The 25,099-nt window shown below is 37.9% G+C and overlaps 1 long non-coding RNA gene across 1 annotated transcript in view; it reads right to left on the bottom strand.

The window, feature by feature from the left end:
- The window catches only part of LOC138146473 (uncharacterized), a 103,152-nt gene extending 102,566 nt beyond the window's left edge, over window positions 1-586 (bottom strand). Inside the window, exon 1 of the long non-coding RNA XR_011164489.1 lies at window positions 381-586. This is a non-coding gene — a long non-coding RNA (uncharacterized lncRNA). The remainder of the gene's footprint in view (window positions 1-380) is intronic.
- Window positions 587-25,099: the final 24,513 nt, after the last annotated feature.

Genomic DNA, 25,099 nt, shown 5'->3' with positions numbered 1-25,099 from the left:
GATAGATAGATAGATAGATAGATAGATAGATAGATAGATAGATAGATAGATAGATAGATAGATAGATATAATTATGTGGGGGAAAAGAAAATAAAAGAAATGAAAAAAAGAATCATTCAGTCAGACAGTTGTATGAAGTTTTTAAGAAGAGACATATACTAAGGTGTCAGAATAGGAACAGCTAGCTGGTCCAAAATATCCCCATAAAAGTTTGGGACATGCTCTCCCACAAGTACATATAGCGAATGTTCAGGGAAAAGTAGGCTCAAGCTTAGCATATAGCAAAGAGGTAAGTCATGGCTTCTCATTGCTGGAGATACTTTTCTCCCATTTGGAAGTGCTCAAAAAGTTCCCCCTAAAAGCAGAGTAAATTTACATACAGTTTTCCTTGGCTTTTCATCCATGCATTGCCACAAGTAGATCCAGGGACACCATTTAGGACACTGGTGAAAAGTCCAAAATCTCCTGGAATTTTAAGTCTCTAAAAATCCTTCTCTAGTCAATTTGTGGGGAGGAAAAGAAGGGGATGAGACCTGACTGAAGCTGGAACCTCCCCTCTCCCCCGACTCAGGTATTTCTTCCTTAGGGATAAGCTAGGCCAAATGTTCCTATTTCTGGAATTTCTCTCATTCTAGATAACACATGTTTTTATACAGAACCCAGAGGGAGAAACCAAAATTCTCCAGCCAATGGAAACAGACATCTTGGCTAGCATTTTATCAAATGGCTTTCCAAAACTTTTTGGATTTAGTCCAAGACCCATGATTGAAATTGATTGATTGAGATGTGTTCTCACGCAGTTAAGGCATAAAACTAAAATTCTGTGGAGTGCTTTTAACCCCACCCTTATATATGTAACAATTATCTGGAATATTGTCATGCTATAAATGGTACAACTAAATAAGTCTGTCAATATAAAAGAAATGGAAACTACAAGGGACCCTGGCTGGGCAATTGAAAAGCCGCCTCAGAGGAGAGACAATAATTTCTCCCTTCAGCAGAGGGGTGGAATCTACCTAAGGCAGAATGGGACAACTAGGTGGTTGGGTGGATTAGAATGCTAGACTTGCGGTCAGGAAAACATGAGTTCAAACCTGACCTCAGACACTTAGTAGCTGTTTGACCCACTTAAAGGATCTCTTTGCCTCAATTTCCTTATTTGGAAAATAGAGAAAATAAAAATAGCACTTTCCTCCTAAGACTGAGGGTTGACATAATGTATGTGCCACACTTTGCAAGCCTTAATATAAATGCTAGCTATTATTATTATTATCATACATTGTCAGGCACTTTGTGAGTGACAATATTTTTTTGCTTTTTTGTTTTCCTTTGTTACAAGAGAAAGTTAAATTCAAGAAGGAGGAGTGGCATATTTGAATATGACTGAAATCTAGGAAGCATCAGTAAAACCTTTAAAACAAATGAGAGAAGGCATCATGGGAGGGGGGGGGAAGGGAGGAAGGACAGAGACAGGGAGAAAAAATCCCACACAGAAGCCAAGTATGAGGAAGTAGGAGACATCACAATAAATTCCCCCATTCTTTGTCCTATGCTTAGACAGGGCACCTATTTTTAAAGATACAGCAACCTGGAAATTGAACTCCACAGGGGAGGTCTTTATGCTGATTAAATCAGAGCCTTCTCAATGTCTAGCTAGAAGGACCTCAAAGACTGTCTAGACCGATGTCCTTATTTTACGAATGAGGAAACTGAGGCCCAAAAATAATTTGTCTATGATCATACAAGCTGTTGTTGTTCATCCTTTGTTCTCAAAGATGACTAATCATCAGGAGATGTCTTGACTTGCAAGCTATTTGGATTTAAATGATGATGGTTGGAGGAAGGACCAAAAAGAAAAAAGTTCCCAAACTACATTCTTTCTTATCTGACTTACTATTTCTTCCAGGTGGATTCAAAGGTAATAAGGATTTGCTTTGCTTACAGTAGATCCGTAAAAGTTGCCTGATCTGGTTGATCTTCAGGTGTGCTACACCATTGTCCCAGATTTGAAACAGGGAAACACAGGGGCCAAACATAAAGATTATGTTGGTGTAACTTTGATGCATGGCATTCTTATCCTTGGACTTATATTGACATGCCCCTAGATTGGATCTAGAAAGAGAAGACTTGGGTTTGAACAGTGCCCCTGCTACTTACTATCTAGGCAGCTTTGGGCAAGTTGCTTTACTTTTCTGGGCCTCAATTTCCTTATCTATAAAATGGGGGATTGGCACATGTTTCCCCTGTTATCCTTTTTTTAAAACCCATTTATCCATTTTTATCCATTCATCAATGAATTTTAGCTAAGTAAGTGACATATGACCTATACCTCTTTTTCCTGAATTCTAAATAGAGTAGAACAAAATGGAATTGTTGTTATAATCATTATTTCTAGTCACTAGTGAACATTGACTCCACTGAAAGGCAATTTTTCATAGTGGATAACTGGGCAATCGTGAAGTCAGGAAGATGAGTCCAGATCTTGTGCCTGAGAAAATGCTACCTGTGTGATGTCGGAGGAGACAGTGCCTCACTGCCTTAGATAATTGTCAAAAAATATTTTACAGAGAAGTATCATAGAGAGTGGGAGCTCCCCAATACACACAGGTCTAGAAACATACAAAACGTTAGGAATAAAGTTCTTGGCAAACCTTAAATTGATGTGGAAATGTTACTTGTTATATGCTAGTTATTATGATACTATACCAGGTGTTGCACAAGACTCTAAGGAAGACACACAATCAGTTGATATGTTGTTATTGGGCATGTATGGGCAGGCATGCATGCATGCACACACGTGCTCTACAGGATATGTCCCTGACCGTCATGAACATACTAACTTCCTTCTTGCTGAAAATATAAAATCCGTACACAAAGAATCCTACCGTAAGGCACCATGTGGGAAGTAAACCATAAACAGCACTGGTGATAAGCATAGGACTTTAGTGGAGAGAGAAATCACTTCAGAAAGGAGCAATCCCAAGAGGCTTCATGGAGGCGGTGGTGTGCAAGCTAGGAATTGAATGACGGTGGGATTTTGTAGGGGGCAGAGGCCATTTCAAATCAAGGGAACAATATGGGCAAAGATAGAGGCAGGAACAGAGCCTGCTTGGGGAATGACCAGTAGACTGTGGATGGAAAAGGGAAATGATTTACTCCCTTCTCAAAGGCAGGAGCTGTTTTACTATTTGATTAAGTAGTATCTAGAGTGAAAGGACAGCTAAAACCACTAGTTTCTCAGGCTCAAGAAATGACACATTAGAAACTCAATGACATGATTTACAAGACACTGGCTTGGGCTTCCACATTTTCACATTAAATTTTAAAGTGGTAGATGCAATTGGGAGAAGCTGTTGGCTTTTGCTAAGAGTTATTCGAAGGAAGGCTTCATTGTTAACTAGCCCAAAGGCCCACTAAAGAGTCTTGTCCCCAAAATATTACTGCAAAAAAAAAAATACTTAAGGTACTCTATCCTTCTTCTCTGAAATATCTCAGGAATGTCTGGATTACAACCAGCTTTAAACCCCGGACTGGGAGCAAGAGATCTGGGTTCTATTCTCAGAAAACATGAGAAATAATGAGTCACATCACCTTTGGAAAGTCATATCATCTCTTTGACGTGGTATAAAATGAAAGGATTGGGCTAGATAAAGTAGAAAGTTGCTTCTTTCCAGCTTCAACATTCCAGTTTTTAAACAATTAAACTCTTCAACAATTTTGTTAAAAAAAGCTAATTACTCTATCATTATAATAATGACTAATCTTGGAGAAGAGATGTAGAAAACACCTAACTCTTTTTCCCTGGAGAGGTGGGGGCCTAAGGGTATAAGATATTAGATATGCTCCACGTGATCGTTGGTTTTGTTATATTTTGTTTTTTCATCATAAAAAAGGCTCCCTTGGGGAAGAGGGAAGAAAGGGGATATCTAGAAATGATTGTCATAAAAAAGACACCAATAAAAAGGTATTTTGTTTGCCATTGCTTGTTTTTAGATCACATTCTATGTTCTAAGGACCCTTGCAACCTCAGCATCCTATGGTCACAAAAAGAGTCCTTCCAGTTCTCATACTTTCTCTTATAAGGGCCTTGATATTCTGTGTTCTAGGGACCCTTCCAACTCCATATTTTGATAATCCTGTCATATGTAACATTCTTTACTTCTATAACTGTCCCCATTACTAGAAGGTCATTGTTGACCAACCAAAAGAACTTGGAAAGTTAGGTAATTGATAATACTGTTCTCCCCTCTGGCGTAGCCATGTTTATGAGATAAGCTCTAGTCAATCCCTTATTCAAAGGCATCTGTTCTAGTCGTTCCAGGAAGAGATTTTAAAGGTTCAGGTGTCAGAGCTACACACATTTCTTCATGCTCTCACATATGCTTAGAAGCCTCAGAAGCTACAGTATCTTCTACCCAGTATTTTTCCTACAACCTCATACAGTAAGGAGGGCCATTTGCAAACACTGTCACAAATGCCCAAAGTGAGACAACACTGTGTTATCTAAGGAGGGGTGAGAGTGAGGCTGCCTCATAAACCAGCTATGGGGGAAATGCTCACCCTCAGATGGGCATCGCTATCCAATAGCGTCTGAGGACACCAAAGAAACAGAAGCCTAATCCCAGATAGTATGCAAATAAATAAATATAAGGTTAAGTAGGAGAATCTAGCCATCTTGGTTCTTTCAGATCAGCTGAAGAGGGGCTGAGAAAGAAAAGTCAAGAGTAAATAAGAGGGGGGGGGGCGGTGGCTAGGTGGTGCAGTGAATACAGCACTGGCCCTGGAGTCAGGAGGACCTGAGTTCAAATCCAGACTCACACACTTAACATTTACTAGCCATGTGACCTTGGGCAAGTTGCTTAACCCCCATTGCCCTCCAAAAAGAAAAAAAAAGAGTAAATAAAAAGGGGGACCTAAGCCAAAAGCAGCCACCAGGAACTACTGTGTTTGTACAAATACGTAAGCCATATTTACCCCCTAATTTGGATGGTAAAAAACCTGTGAAGCAACTATTATCAATCTGTTAGGGGGGAAAAAAGCAAATATTGAGGACAAAGAGAGTAGTGAAGATCAAAATGGATTATTTAAAAATTCACAATAGATTTTAATATGGTTATGGTAGTTTCAGTCATTTTTTCAGTCGCATCTCACTCTTCAGGACCCCATTTGGTGTTTTCTTGGCAAAGATACTGGAGAGGTTTGCCATTTCCTTTTCTAGGTCATTTTACAGGTGAGGAAACTGAAGGAAACCTGGATAAGTGGTTACTTAGACTCTGAATGGAGACAGGTAGGGGTCTCCATGGATAGAACGCTGGACCTGGGGTCAAGAAGACCTGAGTTCAACTCTAGCCTAAGTCATTTACTTACTGTGTGAACCTGTTCAAGCTACTTAACCTCTTTCTGCCTCAGTTTCCTCACTGTAAAATGGGGAAAATGATAGCACCTACCTTGCAGAGTTGTAGCAAAGCTTAAATAAGATAGCCTTTATAAATTGCTTAGCACAATGCCTAGCACACACTAGAAGCTTAATAAATGCTTGTTTCCTTCCTTTCTTCCTCTTCCTGAAGACCTCCATGGGTGGAGAATTCTCCATACCTTGTGGTAGTGCAGTGTACTAGAAAGAACATAGTAGAATTATAAATTAAGAGACCTCAGGGGTCATAGTCTTAACTCCTTACCCAAATAGTGACTCTCCTCCAGGATCTCCCTGATCGCCATTCCATTTAAAAGCTTCAGTGGTGGTAAAAACACTGCCCTCTTGAAGTGGCTCGTTCCATTTTTTGCATAGCTCTAAATTATTAGCTGTTTTTTTTCCCCTTATTTTTTTCCACAACCGACCTCCCTCTAACTTTTACTCATTGGTCTCAGGTGTGCCCTCCAAGACCAAGTCAAACAAGTCTAATTTCTCTTCTAACTCCTATGGTCCTTAAAGTACACTAAAACCCCTAGATTTCTTTAACATGAGATGCTTTCTAGCCATAATTGTCCCATTCTGTGTTATACACATGTTTGTTTCGGCGGGGGGGATTTATTCCTAATTAAATTTCATCCTCTTAGTTTCAACCCCAACATCCCAGACAGCCAAAATCTGTTGAGATCTTGATTCTGTCACCCAGGGTGTAAACCAACCCACCTGGTTTTCTGAAAGCCAAAACATTTGAGAAACATTATCTATGCCTGCATCTGAGTCATTAAGGACAACATTGAACAGGAAAGGGAAATGGGCAGAGAGCCCTGAGGAACTCCACTGGGGCATGTCTCCATCTCCACTCCAGTTAGGGTCTAGAAAGTCAACTATTTCTAAACCAAATTAACTGTATATTCATCCCTGCAATGTGTCTTTAATGGTGTCCTTAAGGATAGCATGGGAAACTGTCTACCTCTTTATTGAAAACAAGATAATTCCCCCAGCATTTCCCCGATATTTGGGTCTAACAAACTTGTCAAAAATTAAATGTGTTTTGTATAGCCTAAAGGACCAATGCTAGCTCTTCTTGGTCACATCCTTCCTTTTCAAAGTGCTCACAAATTACCATTTTAATATTCCATTCTAGAGTTTTACCAGCAATCAACTTAAGACACTACCCTATGGTTTGAGGTAGCTACATTCTCCTGCCTCAGACACTTTTTATTTTTTTAAATCAGAGCTATAACCAGGTTCTTTAAATTTTTTTTTTTTTTTACATTGGGGATATATGTAAACTAGTGTTGTGCTGTGGGGTATAGTTTGTCTAGGCCAGGAAACTAGGAAACTTAAAAGTGTTGAAAGCAGTCACCCTTTTTTCACTCACTTTGTTATTCAATTCAAACATTTTTCTTTTCTGTCATTCTGAAAACTCTCCTCTTCAGTCTACAAAACAGAGGCAAAATTTGGACGTAGTAATTCAGCCTTCTCTCCATCATCCCCTGTCATCTTCCCATCCAAAGTAAGTGAGTGTCTCTCCCCTGAGCTTCAGTATCACATCATCAATTGCCTTTGGACATTTCCATCCAGGTATCCCAGAGAGATCTTTAAACTCAACAGTCTAAAACTGAACTGATTGTAAGCCCTCTAAGCCCTCCCCCTCCTCTTCCAAACTTTATTTCTGTCAAAGGCGATCCCATTGGGTTAGCATCTCGGATTCAGAATCTCAGTCCTCTCCTGTCCTCTTCATTCTCTCTCACCCTACGTATCTCATCAGTTGCTGAGTTTTGCCCTTTCTAACTTCACAGTATCTCTTGCACCTGACTACACTCACACACCTTCCATCTTAATCACTTCTAACCTAGATTATCATGGCAGACTTCGAGCTGGTCCTTCTCCTTTAGGTCTCCCAATGCTACCAAAGTAACTTTGCACATGTTCTGACCATGGGACTTTTCAGCGATTTCCTATTACCTCTAAGAGAAAAGATAAATTCCTTTGTTTAGCTTTTCAAGCCCTGTAAAACAGGCCCCAACCAGTCTTTCAATCCGTATTCTCCCTCAAGCACTCAGAGATTTAACCAAACTAAACTCCCCTCTGTCCTCACACCTTATAGTCCTTCTCCCATCTCTAAACCTTTTTTTGGCCATTCCCCATGTCTAGAAGTGCTGCATCTGTACCTAACAGAGTTGCTTTCTTCTTCTGACATGTAGCTAAAGAACCATCTTCTGTATTTTTCTGATTTGCCCAACTAGTGCTCTCCTTCTCAAGCTACCTTGTATTTTGTATATATTTATAATAACTTTATATTTATGCTGTATATATTTTTATATATACTGGTTGAATTTCTTATTAGAATGCAAGTTCCTTGTGAGTAGGGTTTGTTTCATTCACAAAGGAAAAATGAATCTCTAGCACCTGGCACAAAGTAGGATCTTCATCGATATTTGTTGACTGATTGATCTTCTTCTTGAGTACTACATAGTTCAAAAACCTTTTTGTTATTGTTAGTGTTATCTGGAGTGTTTAGTCCAAGCCTATAATAGATCTTGGCATTCTTGACATTGTTTTTGTAGCATCTTGTCACATTTTCCCCCTACACTTAACTCAGTTTTTCCTCCCTACAGTTGTTTGTTTGTTTCTGTTTCTTGTAATCTCTGCTCTTCTACGTCCTTCATTGAAGGGATCCCTGGGCAACCACATCCTTCAAACGCCTCTACCTCATTTTTCTCTACTCCCCACTACTCTTCCTTGGAAAAACAAGATCTGTATAGCAATGAGATCCAAGAAAAGGATACAAAAATATTTATATCAGGCCTTTTGGTGGTGGCAAAGAAAAATAAGGCCATGCCTGGTAAATGAAGAATTGCTGGACAAATTATGGTGTATAAATGTAATGGGATACTAATAGGCTGTAAGAAATTAAGAGACAATTTCAGAGAGATATGACAGGTCTTACATAAATTGACACAGAGTGAAGAGAACAGAACCAAGTTATACAATAACAATACAACATGGCAAAAATGGACAATTGTGAAAGATTTAAGAATTCTTACCTATCCAATGATTCCAGAGAACAATGACTGATGAAAAAGAATGTTGCCCATATTACAATAGTAAGATAATAGACTGATATGCAGAAGGAGAAATGCATTTTTGGACATGGGAATTTGTTTTGCTTGACCATGCCTATCTGACATATGTATAAGTTATTTTTCTGTCATGTCTGACTCTTCATGACCCCATTTGGGATTTTCTTGGCAAAGATACTGAGGTGGTTTGGCATTTCCTTCTCTAGCTCATTTTACAGATGAGGAGCTGAGGAAAACAGGGTTAAGTGACTTGCCCAGAGTCACACAACTAGGAAGTGTCCAAGGCTGGATTTGAACTCATGAAGAGGAGTCTTCCTAACTCTAGCCACTATGCAATCTAGCTTCCCACATATGTCATAGAAGGATTATTTTTTCTTCTTTTTCAGGGGGTAGCAAGAAGCAGGAGAGAAAAAATTCAAATACTTGATAATTGAAAAAAATAAAAATCAATTTTGACTGTATCATCATAATCCAATTCTTGAAAACTTCCCATCTCTTTGATCTTACTTCTCTTTTAGACTCTCATGCTATAGCGTCTTATCTCAACTCTTTGAAATCTATTTCATTACGTCTAAAATACATGCTAACTAGGTATGATGGTCTCCTTATTCAATGTAAAGTCTGAAGTGCCATGCTCACCAGATCCCAAAGTCCCTGTTATTTCTACTTTACTAAACAGTTCCTCCTCATTAGAAAGAATGATGTCCAGAATAGAATTTTTCCTTATTTCTTCCTCTATTTTCTTAAACATCAATCTAAAAGCACAGTGTCATCCTTTGGCAGAAAGAGACCTCAAGCAAACTCTTATATACTTGAAGACTCCTCAACACAACTATATCCTGCCTCTGTTTTAACTTTATCATTTGTACATGGAATTCATCATCCATTCCTTCCTTTTGGCAAAGCTCTATGCCCCCTTCATGGCCCCACCTCTGTTTTGCCTTCACTGGATCCTCACTTTCATCCATTGTCACTGCCATACCAACATCTTCAAATTCCTGTATTTTTATACAGATGTTTTGATGTCCTTTAGTGTGCTTTCCAGCTCTTAATCAATGCTTCATGATATATAATGCTATTCTGATGCCTATTTTGTCTTATCTTTTCCTTTTGACTATACTCTTGAAACAGCATTATCTTGCCTTTGTTTAAGCCCTTCTTTCTACCTTGTCTTCTTTGAATCACTAAGCACATTCACTGGTACTCTTCATATGATAGGCTTGATGCCCTTTATGGCATATGGCTTAATCGCTATATCTAAATACTTTTTTCCTTCCCTGAAACTTTTCAGTTTAAAATGATAAAAATCAAGTCAATCAGTTCCTCCCAACACTAATTAGCATGAGTCCATCCTTGGCCAGAGAAGACTTCCTTTATCTATACACTGGTCCAGAATGCTCCATGACATTTCCCAATGTTTTATTCTTAGCCAATTCTTCTCTCTCTCTCTCTTTTTTTCTTTTTGAGGTCCTTACTTTCTTTTTGAAGGTTCTCACCTTAAACTGCAAGCAGTAACATCCATCTGAGGTCTGAGGCCTTCCCTAAACTTTGAGTCAGGGGATTTATGTTCTAGGCCTGGGTGTGCCTGCCCTATAACAAGAGTTAACACTTATTTTATTTCTTTTAGGTTAACTAAGTGTTGAAGTCCATTATCTCACATTATAACCCATTGAGGTAGATATTTTATATATTTATACATACATATGTATATATACGCACACACATATGTGTGTGTATAATAACATGGCCTCAGACATTTATTAGCTCTGTGACCCTGGGCACTTAACTTCTCTCTGCCTCAGTTTCCTCAAACATAAAATGGAGATCATAATAGCACCTACTTCCCAGAGTTGTAAGGATCGGATGAGATAAAACTTATAGAGTGAGTGGCACAGTGCCTGGCATAGAGTAGACATTTATTTACTCAATGTTTGCTCCCTTTCCCTTCCTGCCTCCTTGTTTGCATCAATTCCTTTGTCTATAAAATAGAGGTAATGATAGAACCAACGTTTCAGGGTTGTTGTGAGGATGGAATGAGGTAATATTTGTAAAGCATTTTATAAACCTTAAAGTGCTATATAAATGCTAGTTGCTATTATCATTATTATTATTATTCTAATTTTTACAGACCAGAAACTGAGAGTAAGAGAGGCTGATTTGTAAGGAGTCACACAGGTGGTAAGCATAGGAGGCAGGATTTGAATCCAGTTTTTCCTGGTAGTAAGTTTAATACTCTCCTGACTATAATATGCCATCCTTCAACTAAGGAGCTATGGACCCTGGGCAAACCATGTTTCCCTTGGTCATCAGTTTGTTCATTTGTCTAATGGTGGAATTTGACTCGATCATCTCTAAAGTCTCTGCCAGGATGAACATTTCATGATTCAAGTTGGTACCAGACTATGAAAATTATCTACTAACCATTCTCATTGACTCCCAACTGTAGATAACCTAGGAAAGCTGACTACCCACTATGAGTACATGGTGATCTAAAGTTGAAGGGTCAAACATGCTGGTGGACTAAGAGTGGCATGAACCAGATTAAAGTATAATTGGGAAATATTTAACAAAATAAAAATACAATAGAACAGATATAGTGTTTAATATGTGGTTTCCTAAGTCACCCTGAGGCCAGCAGAGATTCTTATGTATGGTTTAGCCCTCCATTTCTATGTGAGTTTTATACCACTGATCTAATGAAAATTAATAAAATGATTTTGGTTATTCCTCAGTGGGGGACAAACTGCAAAAGTATCCTCTATTCGAATTAGAATGAGTCCTTCCTGCTGCCACTGATTGCCAGTCATTCCTATGTGTCTGTCAAGCATGAGTAAGAGAGTGTTGTACAGTCAAGTACCCACTGAGCTTGGAGGAAGAAAAACAGGATCTGTGTTCTGTTTTTGTAATTTATTAGTTGGGTTATCATCTCTGAGCTTCAGTTTCTTCTTTCAGAGGCAATAAAATTGCCTTATGAGCATTAAATGAAATCATGGCTGTGGAAGCCTTTAGAAAATGATAAAGAGGGGCGGCCAGGTGGCACAGAGAGTAAGAGCACTAGCCCCAGAGTTGGGATGACCTGGGATCAAATCCAGGCTCTGATACTTAGCACCACCCCCAGAAATAACTGGCTGTGTAACCTTGAGCAAGTTACTTAACCCTGATTGCTTTAAAAAAAAAAAAGAAAGAAAAGAAAATGATAAAGAACTATATATAGGAAATAGCATTATAGCATTGTACAGTGAAAATTGCATTTAATTTGGTATCAAAGTTCAAATCCTAGTTCTGACAATCACTACCTGTGTGAGTTTGGGAAAATCATTTCATCTTTCTTGACTTTGGTTTCTCATATTTAAAATGAAAATGTCAGACTACATGGCCTATAGGATCACTCCCAGTTCTAAATTTATAGTGTTATGTGATAATTGGAAGTGGTTAAGATGATTTTAGAGTTCAAACCAAATTTCTATCACTTACCTAATAATAAACAAGTCCTGTTAACATTAACACTTTCATATACTAAATATTTTGTCCATGTAACAAAAAATATCTAGCTCCCCACTTTTCCATATTCTAGAGTAATGTCCCAATGGGATTGGCTTTTCTTTTGGAGAATCAGTCAAGTTCCCATACAGAAATCACTTGTAATTGGCTCATTGCTTGGGGAAATTTGCAAGATGGTGTCACACTAGGAGAATACCCTGGAAAAGATTTGTCCCCACCTGTTATGAGAAAAATAACTCACAAAAACATCTCTACTGTAAACCCACAAAAAACGAATTGCCACCCCCAGGCAGGAACTCAATCTGTCTAGTGTCTTGTATTGAGCAGAGTGTGCTGTTGGCACTCAATAAATAATACACACAGTCACCATAAACCTTGTCATTTCACAGAGGAACTGGTAGGTGGGAGTGCTTAAGGGGCTGGCAGGTGCCTATACATTTATCTGGGAGTTGGAGAAAAAAAATAAGAAGCTTAGAGATCCCTAGTGATGCTGCCCAGGATTTCTGCTCATGGTACCCCAAGATAAAACAATCCAACGAACAAGCAAATGAGCCACGGAGAAAACTCCACAAAAACAAAACAAAACCTTTTCCCCATGTTGGGTAAACTAAGGGAATTAATATGGGCTCCACCCTGGGAGTCATCTTGAATGAAGCTATGTACTCCAAAGGATCCAATCAAATTTCCAGATCCAAGAAGCATGGTCTTAACCTACAGCCTACTTACAGGACACGTGGGAGATGATGGCACTAAATTTGCATAGATCCACATTTTATACACACACATCCCATGGTGGTACATGGAGACTAATTGGAATCAATTGTATGTCAAAGTTAGCCCACATCCTAGAGAATTACATTCAACAGCTGAAAAGCATTATACTCTGCAGAAAGATACCATTTCCTCATAGAAATAAATCAGGCTTTGAAATCATATGGCCACCATTTGTGGGAAACTGTATGTAAAGTCTATGAATCTTGAGTCAATAAGGTGCAGGAAAGGGAAAATAATCTTTAAAAAGACACAGAAGAACTATGTTGAAATGGTTTTGGAATTGTCTGATGAGTCTGCCCGTGGGATAATAGTCATCTTTTCGTCTTTTGGTATCAATTTTTGATTGCTTTCAAACTATGATATAAATGACAGAAAACAGACCCCTGACAAAGACATGAGATAGACAGCAACAGAGAAAGTTAAACCACAGTGCCTTCTGTCTCATCTTTCTTCTCCTTGTTAGGAGCACTCCATCCCTGACCTGAATCTATCATTCCCATCCTTTAAGCGATGGGCCTCAAATCAAAATTTCATTCATAGATATAGATTGAAGAAAAAAACTATTTATGGCCAAAACATCATGCAGAACCATCCCCAGGGGACTGTGAAACCTAGATCAACTATGTATGGTCCTTTTTGTCTAATCCAAAATTTATAGAAGGATGAAATCAAGTTGAAATAAACCTACAGGGTCATTTTGTCACAAAATACAAAGCTAGGTAGTGCCATAGTACATAGAATACTTGGATTGGAGCCAGTAAGACCTGAGTTCAAATCCAGCTTCAGACACTTAACCTCTTTTTGACTGAGTTTCCTTATCTATAAAACAGAGATAATAATATCTACCTCCTGAGGCTGTTACAAGAATAAAATGAAGTTATATTTGTAAAGTAATTTGCAAACCTTAAAGTTCTGCATAAATATTAGCATATACACACATATATACATTATATGTACAAATGAGTGTATACATATATACATGTGTGTTTATGTATGAATGTGTACATATACATACATGAGTGTGTGTATATATACACACACATACATACATAGTTGGAGCGAGTTGGGGGATGGTAATACATAGGAGGAAAAGTCTATTACAACTCTGTCAGAGAAGGGACTAGCATGCTGGTCCTCTGACTTCATGTCCTAAATTGTCTCCAATAGGCTATGTTTCTTCTAGCCCAGTTTGCTTTTTTGGCTCTTGCTTTGGGTTTAAGCCCAGGGCTCAGATTTTGAGAGTGAAATCAATAATTATTTTTTTTTAATCACATTGTACTGGCATGACTTTGCATTCAGAGGTTTTCCATCCAAAACTTGCTGAAGTTTGTGGTTTTCATAAAAAATAAAAACTTCAACTCCCTTCACTTCCACCACAGTGAAGTGAAGTATATTCCAGTCAGATACAACTTCTCCTTCACACCGCCCTCTTTAAAGGGACTACGAGAAAAATCGAGATTTGTCTATTTCCTTCTTTGCCTTTAATAAAGTTTGTCATTTACTGAAAAGTAAAATGTGATTCTCTTCCCTTTATTATTAATGCTCCAAACTTTGAAATGCTGAGCCACCCGATGGGAAATGAGGCCTCCTCCCAGACTTGGCCATGCATGTACACACACACACACACACACACACACACACACACACACACACACACACACACACACACTATGGTTCTTGCTTATCTTGGCCCTGCTGAGGTTGCTTGACTAAGGCAGCACTGTAATATTTTTTCTTCTTGCTTTTCCCTCAAAAGAGAACTTAAGTTTGCCTTCCCACTCCTCACCTGGAATGGGAACCAGAATCTAAAGTGGACTTTTCTTCCCTATATTTCCTCTCCAGGCCCTCAGGTTAGATCTAGAAGTAAAATAATAGAACTCTTCATTTAACAGGTAGGGAAACCAAGGCCCAAAGAATTCAAAGGACTTGTCCAAAAGCTGTACAACTAGTTTAGGGGAGGAGTCTGAAGTAGAAATTGGGTCTTCTGGTTTCAAATCTAGACTGCTTTCCATCATTATAACTGGATTCATGGCCAAAGGGGGCGGGGCAGATACAGAAAATCTCAGATTTAGAACTGGCACAGCCACCCTGCCCTCATTTTACAGATGAAGAAACTAAGGCCCATTTGGTGAAATAACTTGCCCAAGAATTTAAACCTAGATCATCTGCTTTCAAATTCAACACTTCTAGTACACCAGACTTGCTACTCTTCTTTCTAAGCTTTTGTCACCATCCTCTTTGCATTAAGATGACCCATGGAAAGAACCACCAGTCCTCTGAACAGAAACCTACCACTGTCAATCAGGTGATTGATGTCCATGACTGAAGATTTTCTTTCTTTTTTCCCTCCCATTCTATGTGATTGGCAACATTTCCTGGTTCAGGTGTAGTCTACTCCATCCCCCTTCACTTTTTAGAAACATAAAAATGAGTCCTAAAGGCTTCTTGCTGTGTTATTTATATATCATGGGCTGGACTCCAAAGAAGTAGAGTCTTTCTTATGTAAGTCAAAGATACAGGGGACCGCCTTTTGATCAAGTTCAGTCCATTTTCCCAACCTCTATCCCGTTCTGGTCACTCACTGGTGCTTTAGGACAGGAGCTAATAAGAGGGCCAAGGGAATGAACAGTTTAGTATATCACTAGGCCAACAAAGATGGTGTCACTCACGTGGAAAATGAATGCTATGGGACTTCTTTCAGGGGGATATGCTATGTTAGCCTACCGTGGGGGTGGTAGTTGTTGCTGTTGTTGTTATTGTCTGTTTACCCCTCTTCCCACCCCATTGCCTGCACAGCTAAAGTCCTTCACTCTCAAACAGGGATGTAGCAAAAACCCCAGCTATTGCTGAGTGGGGAGTTTTAGAGATCCTGACAATTCTAACCAGTGGAAAAAGACTGCTCCCCATCACATGAAAAACCAGAAAAAAATGTGTATGCCTTTTCTAGTCAAAAGAAGTCCCCTAAGTCTTCCAGGTGGATAATGCCATATTTGGTGGTTTAGACATGCACCAAATTCCCCCATTACACAAGATTACCTTTAGCTCTCCATAATACTCCAAATCTGGGGCCTAAGGCAAAAACAGTCTGTCCCATGGGTAGAATTTAGCAGCTTGTGAAGTAGCAAAAGTAATTTCAACTCTGTTCATGTATAAGGCCTATTTAAGTACTTCACACCTGAAATACAACCAGGTAGAAAATGCAAATTCTCCAAGTATTTAATTTCATTTTCATTCCTCCTTGGTAAAAGCTACAGCCCCAGGTCAAAATGATGGAATGATGGGAGTGCACATTGTGCAGAGTATATGCTTTCCAGAATTTCCAGTCCTGAAAACGAATGTGCTGTGCTAGGAAAGTCAAGCATCATGTCTACTGATGTCATTATCATGTCACTGATTTGATTAGTCAATCAGTGATGAACTGGTAGCCAGTGAACAGGGTCCTAATAAATAATTCATAAAAAGTTTCTAGTGGTTACAGTGAAAGACAAAGTATGTCACTGCTAGGACCATGGGCAGCAGTGAGTCTTGAATTCGAGGAAAAAATTGAAAAAAAGTCTGGAGGCACAAGGCAGGAAATGGAAGGGCCCAAAAACTAGTAGCCAAGATGGAGTTAGAGAATTGTGAACAGTCTAGAGAAGGTGTGGGGGAAGTGGAGAAAGTACATCCATATACTCTTGTTCAGATCCAAAACATGGGACAGACTCATGTAGGTGAGCTTGTTAGAACTTATGGATGGTCCTGAAAAGCAATGAATCAAAGGTCAAGCAGATAGACCAAAATAAGGAGAAAACAGACATGGAAAGCTATAAATACTCAATGGTAAAATAGTCAAAATTATTTTTCTCTCCCTGCATGTAAGGGGCACTGCAAAGATCTGAAATCTCATACCAGCATATGGTTGGTTCAAAGTAAAGCCACATATCAGACAAATGTGCCCTAATCCTTCTGAATGTTAATCTTGTCAAGAAAATCTTTAGTAATGTATGGTTTAGTCAATGTAAATTCATTAACCTCTTGTCATGACTAGACCCTAAAACTAGGCAGCACAATATTCATCAAATCTTTACAGGGTCTCATGTGCAGAAAGAAAACAGCTCCCTATTTAGAGTTAAAGGAAAGTTTTCTTGCCAGAACAAAGCCAAGAACCCAGCCCTTCAGGGATCACTGTAAGAACGCATCATCCCTTAAAAAACGACTGTTTAAGTCTACAATCTGATGGCTTGTGTTTGTTCTCTGTTGTTTTTCCTCCCTTTGGTGAGGGAGGTACTTTGCAATTCAGAAGAACTTTGCCCTCCATCCATCATAGGGGTCTCCTATTCTTTCAGACTCCCTTAATGAAAGCTCACACAGATAATAAAGATTATATTTTGTATTGGCAATTTTTCTCCAAGAATGAGTAATTGCTTGGTTTTAATAATCCTCATTATTCAGACATTAGAGTCCCACCCAATTCTCCCCACAGTCTGAAAGGAGACTAGGGAATGAGCAAGGCTAGGGCTGCACCCCTGCTAGGCAAATATGCTCCCATCTGTTCTAAGTTCGAACCCTCAGTTCCTGAGAACTGTACTTTATGGCTAGCACTGTTTTCCATCAGAGATGGAACCTCCTGTCCTACAGGAATGGAGCAACTGGGAGAAATGATTTCCCTAAATAAAAAGGTTTGCCTTTTAAAATCTGCTAGACTAATTTTTGTTTTTTTTAGATTTGCTTTGTAAGAGCAAAAAAACAGAGCAGACAAGTAAAAAGAGGTGGCTTTTCTCGTTGATTTGAATGATTTGGTATGAATTTATTGTGTTCAAGGCACAATTTAATATGGAAGATACAAATACAAAAAATAAGGTAATCCCTGCTCTCCCAGACCTTAAATTCCAATGGAGACCACATATAGAGGACTGTTAGTCAGGGAGCATTTTGGTCAGGGAGGCACATTTATATTTCAATTTGTTCAGTCATTCTCCATTTGAGAGATATGCTTTTAATTTTTCCCCCTTACTACAACAAAGAATAATACAACAAATATTTTGACCTTTCTTTCAGTCATTGACCTCATTTGGGCGCATGCCAAGGAGTGAAGTTGCTGGGTGGCAGGGTAAGAATGGGTTAATTATTTTTCTCATTTAATTCCAATTTGTCACAGTTGGACTAATTCTCAGCTCCACCAATAACACATTAGTGTGCCTGTCTTGCCCCATCATTCCAGCATTGACTATTAATTTTTTTAAGCTTCTTTGTGAATTCAATGGTTATAAATTGAAATTTCAGAGTTGTTTTAAATAGCATTTCTCCCATTTTTAGTGATTTGAAAGACGTTTTGATAGTATAGTTTGTTATTTGCATTTACTCTTCTGAAAAAGTTCTTGTTCCAGCCTTTGATCACTTATCTACTGGGGAAAGATACTGCGCAGGGAAGTAATACCTCTTAGTGTTAGCTCTGACTCAGGAAGGTTAGGTCACCAATTGTGTAGAGACTAGATTGTAAAGGGGACAGACTAGAATCAGGAAACTCAATTAGAAGGCCATTACAACAGTCCATTCTTCTTCTAGTTCCATGACACCATGCTGTCTTTTTCATATTTAAAGAAGGAGGTCATCAGTCAGAGGTCTGGATCTGGGGTAGCCAACTCCAGAGAGTGGGGAAATTGGACCACAAAGTACAAGATTTATAAGGCATGTATTTGGCTGACATTTTAAGCAGATCTGAGAGTGGGCAAACCATACAAGGAAATTTATTTATTTTTGTCCTGCTGGGGTAGCCTCTGACATAATTTTGAACCCACCCTACCCTTTAGTGCATATCTTAAAATTATAGTATGTATTTCTGTTGATTTTATGCTTTTTATTCTTCTTAGGTGCTTTAAGTCAGGATCTGTGCTTATACTTATCCCAAGGGCCAAGAATACTGCTATTTATGACATTTGTGTAACCTCCAAATTACTTGTTGACTGATGGGACTGTTTCTAAAATAAATAAAAATAAAATTGCACCTAGTGTATCCTATAGGTTAGACTTATTTGATTATTCCCATTTTAATGATGGGAAAACTAAGGTGAGATAGAAAAGCAAGGTACCCCAGATAACAGAGAACTAGTAGGAATAGACTATTTAAGTATCTGACCCTTGGGTTCATCTCGTGGCCTATCAATTCTGTTACCCTGCTATCCATAGGCCTTCAAGAGACTGATACTTCCTCTCAGAACTTTGCTATTTATCCTTCTAAGGGGCAGACTTGGATCCCAAGGAGAAAATCCACCTCCATTTCTCCAGGCTTTTGTCAGATTAAGAGAGTTTTGACTCCAAACAGACCTTGAACTGGTAAGAATTTTCTATTCATTAAAAATCAGTGGCAATTCAACAAGAAATTAGCCATTATGAAACTTCTATCAAGCTGAAAAATTCACTTTTTTTTCTATTGCTAGGTGCATTATAGGACTGGGAACAAATCAATTTCAGGATGCTCTGATAAATATGGTGGATATGACTATAGAACTGATTTCTTTCAGGAGATGAGTACCTAACATAGCAGAAATCATCATGGAATTGTTTCCTTTCAGGACCTGAATACCAAAGATGGCAGAAATGCTTATGGAATTGTTTGATTTCAGGATTTAAGTACAGATTTTTGCCATTAAATACAGAAACCCAAGATATTTAAGATTTTCTATGTTTTACCATATGATTTTCCCTTTCATATCTCCCCTAAATTGAGTTAAGGCAGCCTCCTTACAGGAAGATGGGGAAAGAGTCTTACAGAATGGGCAAGCTAGGTAGAATTTCCAGAGCAATTAATCACAGACCAATTTGAGTACTGAATCATTGATAACTTTGTCTCTGTGTGGGTTCATTTGTTTTCTCTCATTCTTGATTCTGTGGTCATACATTTTTGGCAGCTAGATGACAAAGTACACAAATAAAGTGCTGGTCCTAGAATCAGGAAGTCCTGAGTTCAAATTCAGCTGCAGACATTTACTATCAGTATGACCCTGGACAAGTCACTCACATGCTATCTGCTTCAGTTCTCTCAGCTATTAAATGGAGATAATAACAACATCTACCTCTCAGGGCTGTTGTTAGAATCAAAAGAGAGTATTTAAAAAGCACTTAGCAAAGCACCTCGCACTGTATAAATACTTATCACCTTCCCTTCCTTTTACTAAAAGTTACAAGTTTGTGTCATTTGTGCAAATGACACAAAAAGCAACTGAGAGATACATGTGTAATTAAGCAGTATCATGTTTCATTCATTCATTCACTCATTCCAAAAGCACCTACTATATATACCTATACACATGTGTGTATATGCATGTGTGTGTGTGTGTATATGCTTTGTGATTTTGGTTACATTTTTTGTTTTTGTCTTTATATCTGCATTTACCATGGTGCCTGACACATAGCAAGAAGCTTAAAAATTATTTTGTGTCTTCCATCATAATGCTTGCTCCTTGCAAATAGGGATTGTTCCATTTACTTTTGCTATGTCCCTAGCAGGGAGCGCAGTGCCCAGCACAGAGCTGACATTTAATCAATGCTTGTTGATCAGCGGTGATACATTGTTTTGGCCACTAGAGATATGGAGACAAAATAAAAAGCAAGAACCATAAGGTGAATAATCATGTTGAGGAGCTAAAGAGTCTGACATAAATCTAGAAATGCTAGCTAGAGCAGTAAGATGAGAGAAAAATTAAAGATGCATTCATTAGACAAAAGGGGAAAAATATTCTCATTTCTGGATAACATGGTAAATTACAGATTGCTTGACAATGGAGAGTTACATGGTTGGTAAGAACAACCTGTGACATATAACAAATTATGAACTTTGTGGAGGAACAAAAATAAAATATGTCATCAAGGAAATGTTTGAAAGAAAAAAAGAAGATGGATTGATGATGTAGTGAAGATTAAAGAAGATAGGTGGAAAACTATAATGGGAACTAGTATTCTTGCAACATAAGAAGAAAGCCAGGAAGGTCTGCAGCATAGTAGGTAGACTCCCTGTGATAAACTAATGAAAGAATATGCATTGGACTTGCACTGGGTTGGTAGGCATGGATTTGTTGCGATTCACACCGCTGCAAGGAACTCCAAAATTGATGAGCTAATAGATGCATTTGTGTATTTGAGCTTGATAATTGGTATACTTAGAAAACTCCAGAGAATCAGTAAAGAAAAGTATTAATAGCATCAGTAAAGAGGCAGGGCACAAAATTTATCCACAAAATAATTAGTATTTCTATACAATAATAACATGTTATAAATGATGGAAAGAAAAATTACATTCAAAATAACTATAAATTATATAAAGCAACTGAGAATTAACCATTAAGACATACTTATTAGGTAAAAGCAATTGTAAAAATATTAATAACAAAAAAAGATAAATAATTGGAGAACTATTCAATGTTCATGGTTAGGTGGTGTCGATATTGTAAAAATGACTATGTAACCATCAATTTACAGAGAGCAATGTAAAAATTCAACTGTCAAGTGGCCATTTAATAGAAATAAATAAAATTATAAAACTCTTCTGATGAAAAAAACAATCCAGAATCAAATAACAATACATCTTTTTTATATATACCAAACTTTTATTTGATTCTTGACCATTTGTTTGCATATGGGTATATATACATATGCATGCAGCTATATATATATATATATATATATACATATATATGTCTAAACACGTACATGTTTATGTGAATATATATTTGGATATATATGTATATAAAATATATATGCATTATGGCTCAGTATATATTTTTATGATGAACATGTCTATGTCTATCTACCTATATATGTATATGTGGTTAATGGATATGAAATTTTTTTTCAGAAGTATATGATCAACAAACATATTGTTGCTTATTATAACATTGTTCCAAATCAATAATGATAAGAAAAAATGAAAATTAAAGCAACTTTGTTTTTTTTTCCAAAAAAAATGATAAAGAAATAGAAACCATAAATATCAATTGGACTGTTAGAAAATAGACATATTAATAAACCTGTGACACTGCCCCCATGTGGGGTCCTTCAATTGTTTGGCTCAAGTATTTCCTTCTTTAAATCTACAAAAAGAGAGTATTTCACTGTTGATTATCCAGCAAAGGAATTTAATTAGTTGAATATGATATTTGAATTGACTATCAGAAAGTGATCTTCTTAAGCCACCAGCCCAGACCGTATATTTTACTCCCTATGACACAAGCACAAAATATATCCTTCCCAAGATGTACTGCACCTTCTCTTTCCACCCCCAAAATGTACATAGCATGTCAACTGCTCCCCCTACCACAAACTCATGAAATCAGAGGTGAAGGGTACTAAAACCATTGCAGTGGGTACTAAACTAGCTTTGATTAACTTTCATCTGGTTTTGTTTGACTTTAATCTAGAGCAATATTTCTTAACCTTGTTTGTGTCATGGATGCCTTTGGTATTATGGAAATCTATGCTACCATTCTCAGACTAATATATGTATGTATTTTTTTAAATTCATAATTGGAGCAAATACTAAGTTTCTATTAGGAGTTACTACAAATAAAGATTTTTCTCCTATCTAAGTTTATAGATCTGCCAGAATCTACCTCTGAAATCTAAGTGCAATTGTACACTTAACCTAGGTTAGGAATTCATTATCTAAGGGATGATATGGAACATTGTGTGCAAAATTAAAATACAAAATCTGCCAATTATACATACCTCAGAGCACTCAAAGTGCATCCATAGATTTAGAGATGTAAGCCTTTTACGATCACGTAGACTTTTGTACAAAGAATGTGACATGAAAAAAATAGATCAAACACTCATAAGTATGACAAGTTTTAGAGTCTTTACAGATGCATAAAGAGTTGAAAATTGGGCATTTTGGTCAATGTATCCAAATATATGCTATTACTGTTTTGTTGAGAAAAAAAATTATCAGGGGGAAATTTGTCAGAAGGGTGTTGACTGGGGCACCCTAAATCAATTTGGCAAATTCCCCAGATGACACAGCCTGCCTGGTCACCCTTTCCAGGATACCTTTACTCATTCGCTGGACTCACTAATCAAGGTGTGGAAGTTTGAATACTCCTTGCATCCCACTGCCACTTCTAGGTTCTCTCTCTACCTCCATCACTCAGTAACTTCTCTCTTCTTGAGGTTCATTTTATTTATATCCACCACCTAATCAAAATCCTGGTAGGTTAGACATCCAGGTCACTCCCCTTTCTTCCTCAATGATTTTGGTGTGTGACTCACAATTTTTCTCTCCTCCCTACTCTTGCCTTCACACCAGGGCACTTCAACATACACATTCACTTTCTCTCAAACACCCTAACTACTCAGTTCCTCAAACTAATTGCTTCCTATGACCTATTGCCATGACCTATAATAGCTCAGATACTTGCTATCTGATTCTAAGCCAGATACGCCTCAGTTTCCTCATCTGTAAAATGAATGGAGAAGGAATGGGTAAACCACTCCAGTTCTTTGCCAAGAAAACCCCAGATGAAGAATGGGTTTGGATGAATTGGATATGACTGATATCTGTGTATACATATGTGTGTGTATACATACAGAGAGAGAGAGACAGAGACAGAGACAGAGAGACAGAAAGAGAGAGAGACAGAGACAGAGACAGAGAGAGAGAGAGACAGAGAGACAGAAAGAGAGACAGAGAGAGAGATAAAGAGAGAGAGAGAAAGAGAGAGAGAGAGAGAGAGAGAGAGAGAGAGAGAGAGAGAGAGAGATTAAGAAACTGAATTGTTTGATCAGTTTAGGGTCAATGGGAATGTCTTATTCAACAGCCTCAAAATATATTTTCCCTCTTGGGAGAAGTCAAACTCCAAAATCACACTATAACTGTATGAAACCTGCTGAGAAGTCTAAGATATAGTGCAACATCATGGGGCTGCTACTTACAAAGGGGAAATGATGGGCAATCTGAGTGCTTTGGTTTGGGTTTTGTTTGTTTATTTCTGTTCATGGATTCTTGTGAATCACCTTAATTTTTAAGGTCTGAAATAAAGGCTATCCTGTGTATATGCATTTCTACCTTCAGTGTCTACCCAGGAACTGTGACCCTTTTTTATAGAGGCTTTCTTGGAATAACTTCAATAGAATCAACAAGTCAAAGAGATAGAACATTCCTCTTGATAGAGGATAGGAATTTTTCAGTTGATTTAAAGTTTTTTTGTGTCTATATGTGTACGTCTGTATCTGTGTGTGTTTGTTATTCCAAAGATGGATTTAATGGGAGAGCAATTAAGATTATTGACTGTGTTATCAACACTAAGTACAACCATAAAATTATATTTTAAAAGAATAATTAGGCTTTTAAGAAAAGAATAATTAGTTTAAAAAGGAAGCAACAGATGGCAGTTCCTTTACTCTTCAAGAGCTACACCTGACTTGAGCTCCTCCATGGTGAGGGGAGTTGGGAAGTTTATTCCTCCCCTACTATAAACAGAGAAGCATTCAGGGTACTTGAAAGCAGTCAGTTACTCAATAAATATAATATTTCATGATACTTTCTCTGGACACAAAAATTATTATTAACATCTCTGCATCTCAACATTGGGTATATTTAAGTCTTATATATTTATTTTTGCTCTAGATCTCTACTTTCATTGATATAGAGAACTCAGAGTAAGAAAACTTTCCCTACTTATAACAAGTGTTTGAGGTACTGAAAAGTTAAGTGACTTGCCTAGGGTCACACAGCCAATACGTATCTGAATGAAGACTTGAAGTCAAGTTTTTCTTATGACTCTAGACTGAGAAACTCAGGACTCTAAATTTATCTTTTTTATCCACCTTGAATTGTATACAATTAATTACATTTTAAAAAATAAAATATTCCATACAATACTTTTATTTTTTTTTCTTGTTGGGGGAAGAATGACTTGAAATCAAGGGAACATTTTTCATGTGTGAAAACCAACTACAATAACAACAAACATCAGATTGGTTTAGGAGTGGCTGCTTTAAGGATTTTCATCAGCAGGTATCCTCAGCAGTCAGTTTCAGCAGATACCTGACAGAGATTCCCTCTCCTTTCCTACTCCTAAAACCTGGTCAACTGCGCCGTCTCCCCAAGTTTGCAGCAGGCAGTGAAAGTCCTTCAGCATTGGGTCTTTCTTCTATTTTGAAGGCGTGCTGACCTCAAGGAGATGATGCTTCAGGCCCCTTCTACTACTCTAGTTCTAAGACTTTAACTTTTTCCAATTGATGATTAACAGAAGGAAACCACAGATCCTTGACTCTCCTTTGCCTGTCCCCTCAAGAAGAATGAGGAACACGAAGAAAATCTCCTTCAGAAGCACCATTCATTACATGGGGAGTGCTT

This window comes from Petaurus breviceps, unplaced genomic scaffold (assembly GCF_028583685.1).
Source record: "Petaurus breviceps papuanus isolate PSGF00001 unplaced genomic scaffold, PetGlider_PUasm1.0 90762, whole genome shotgun sequence".
Lineage (NCBI taxonomy): Eukaryota > Metazoa > Chordata > Mammalia > Diprotodontia > Petauridae > Petaurus > Petaurus breviceps.
The sequence above is the reverse complement of the archived record's forward strand: the minus strand, read 5'-3'. Positions and strand labels throughout refer to the sequence as shown.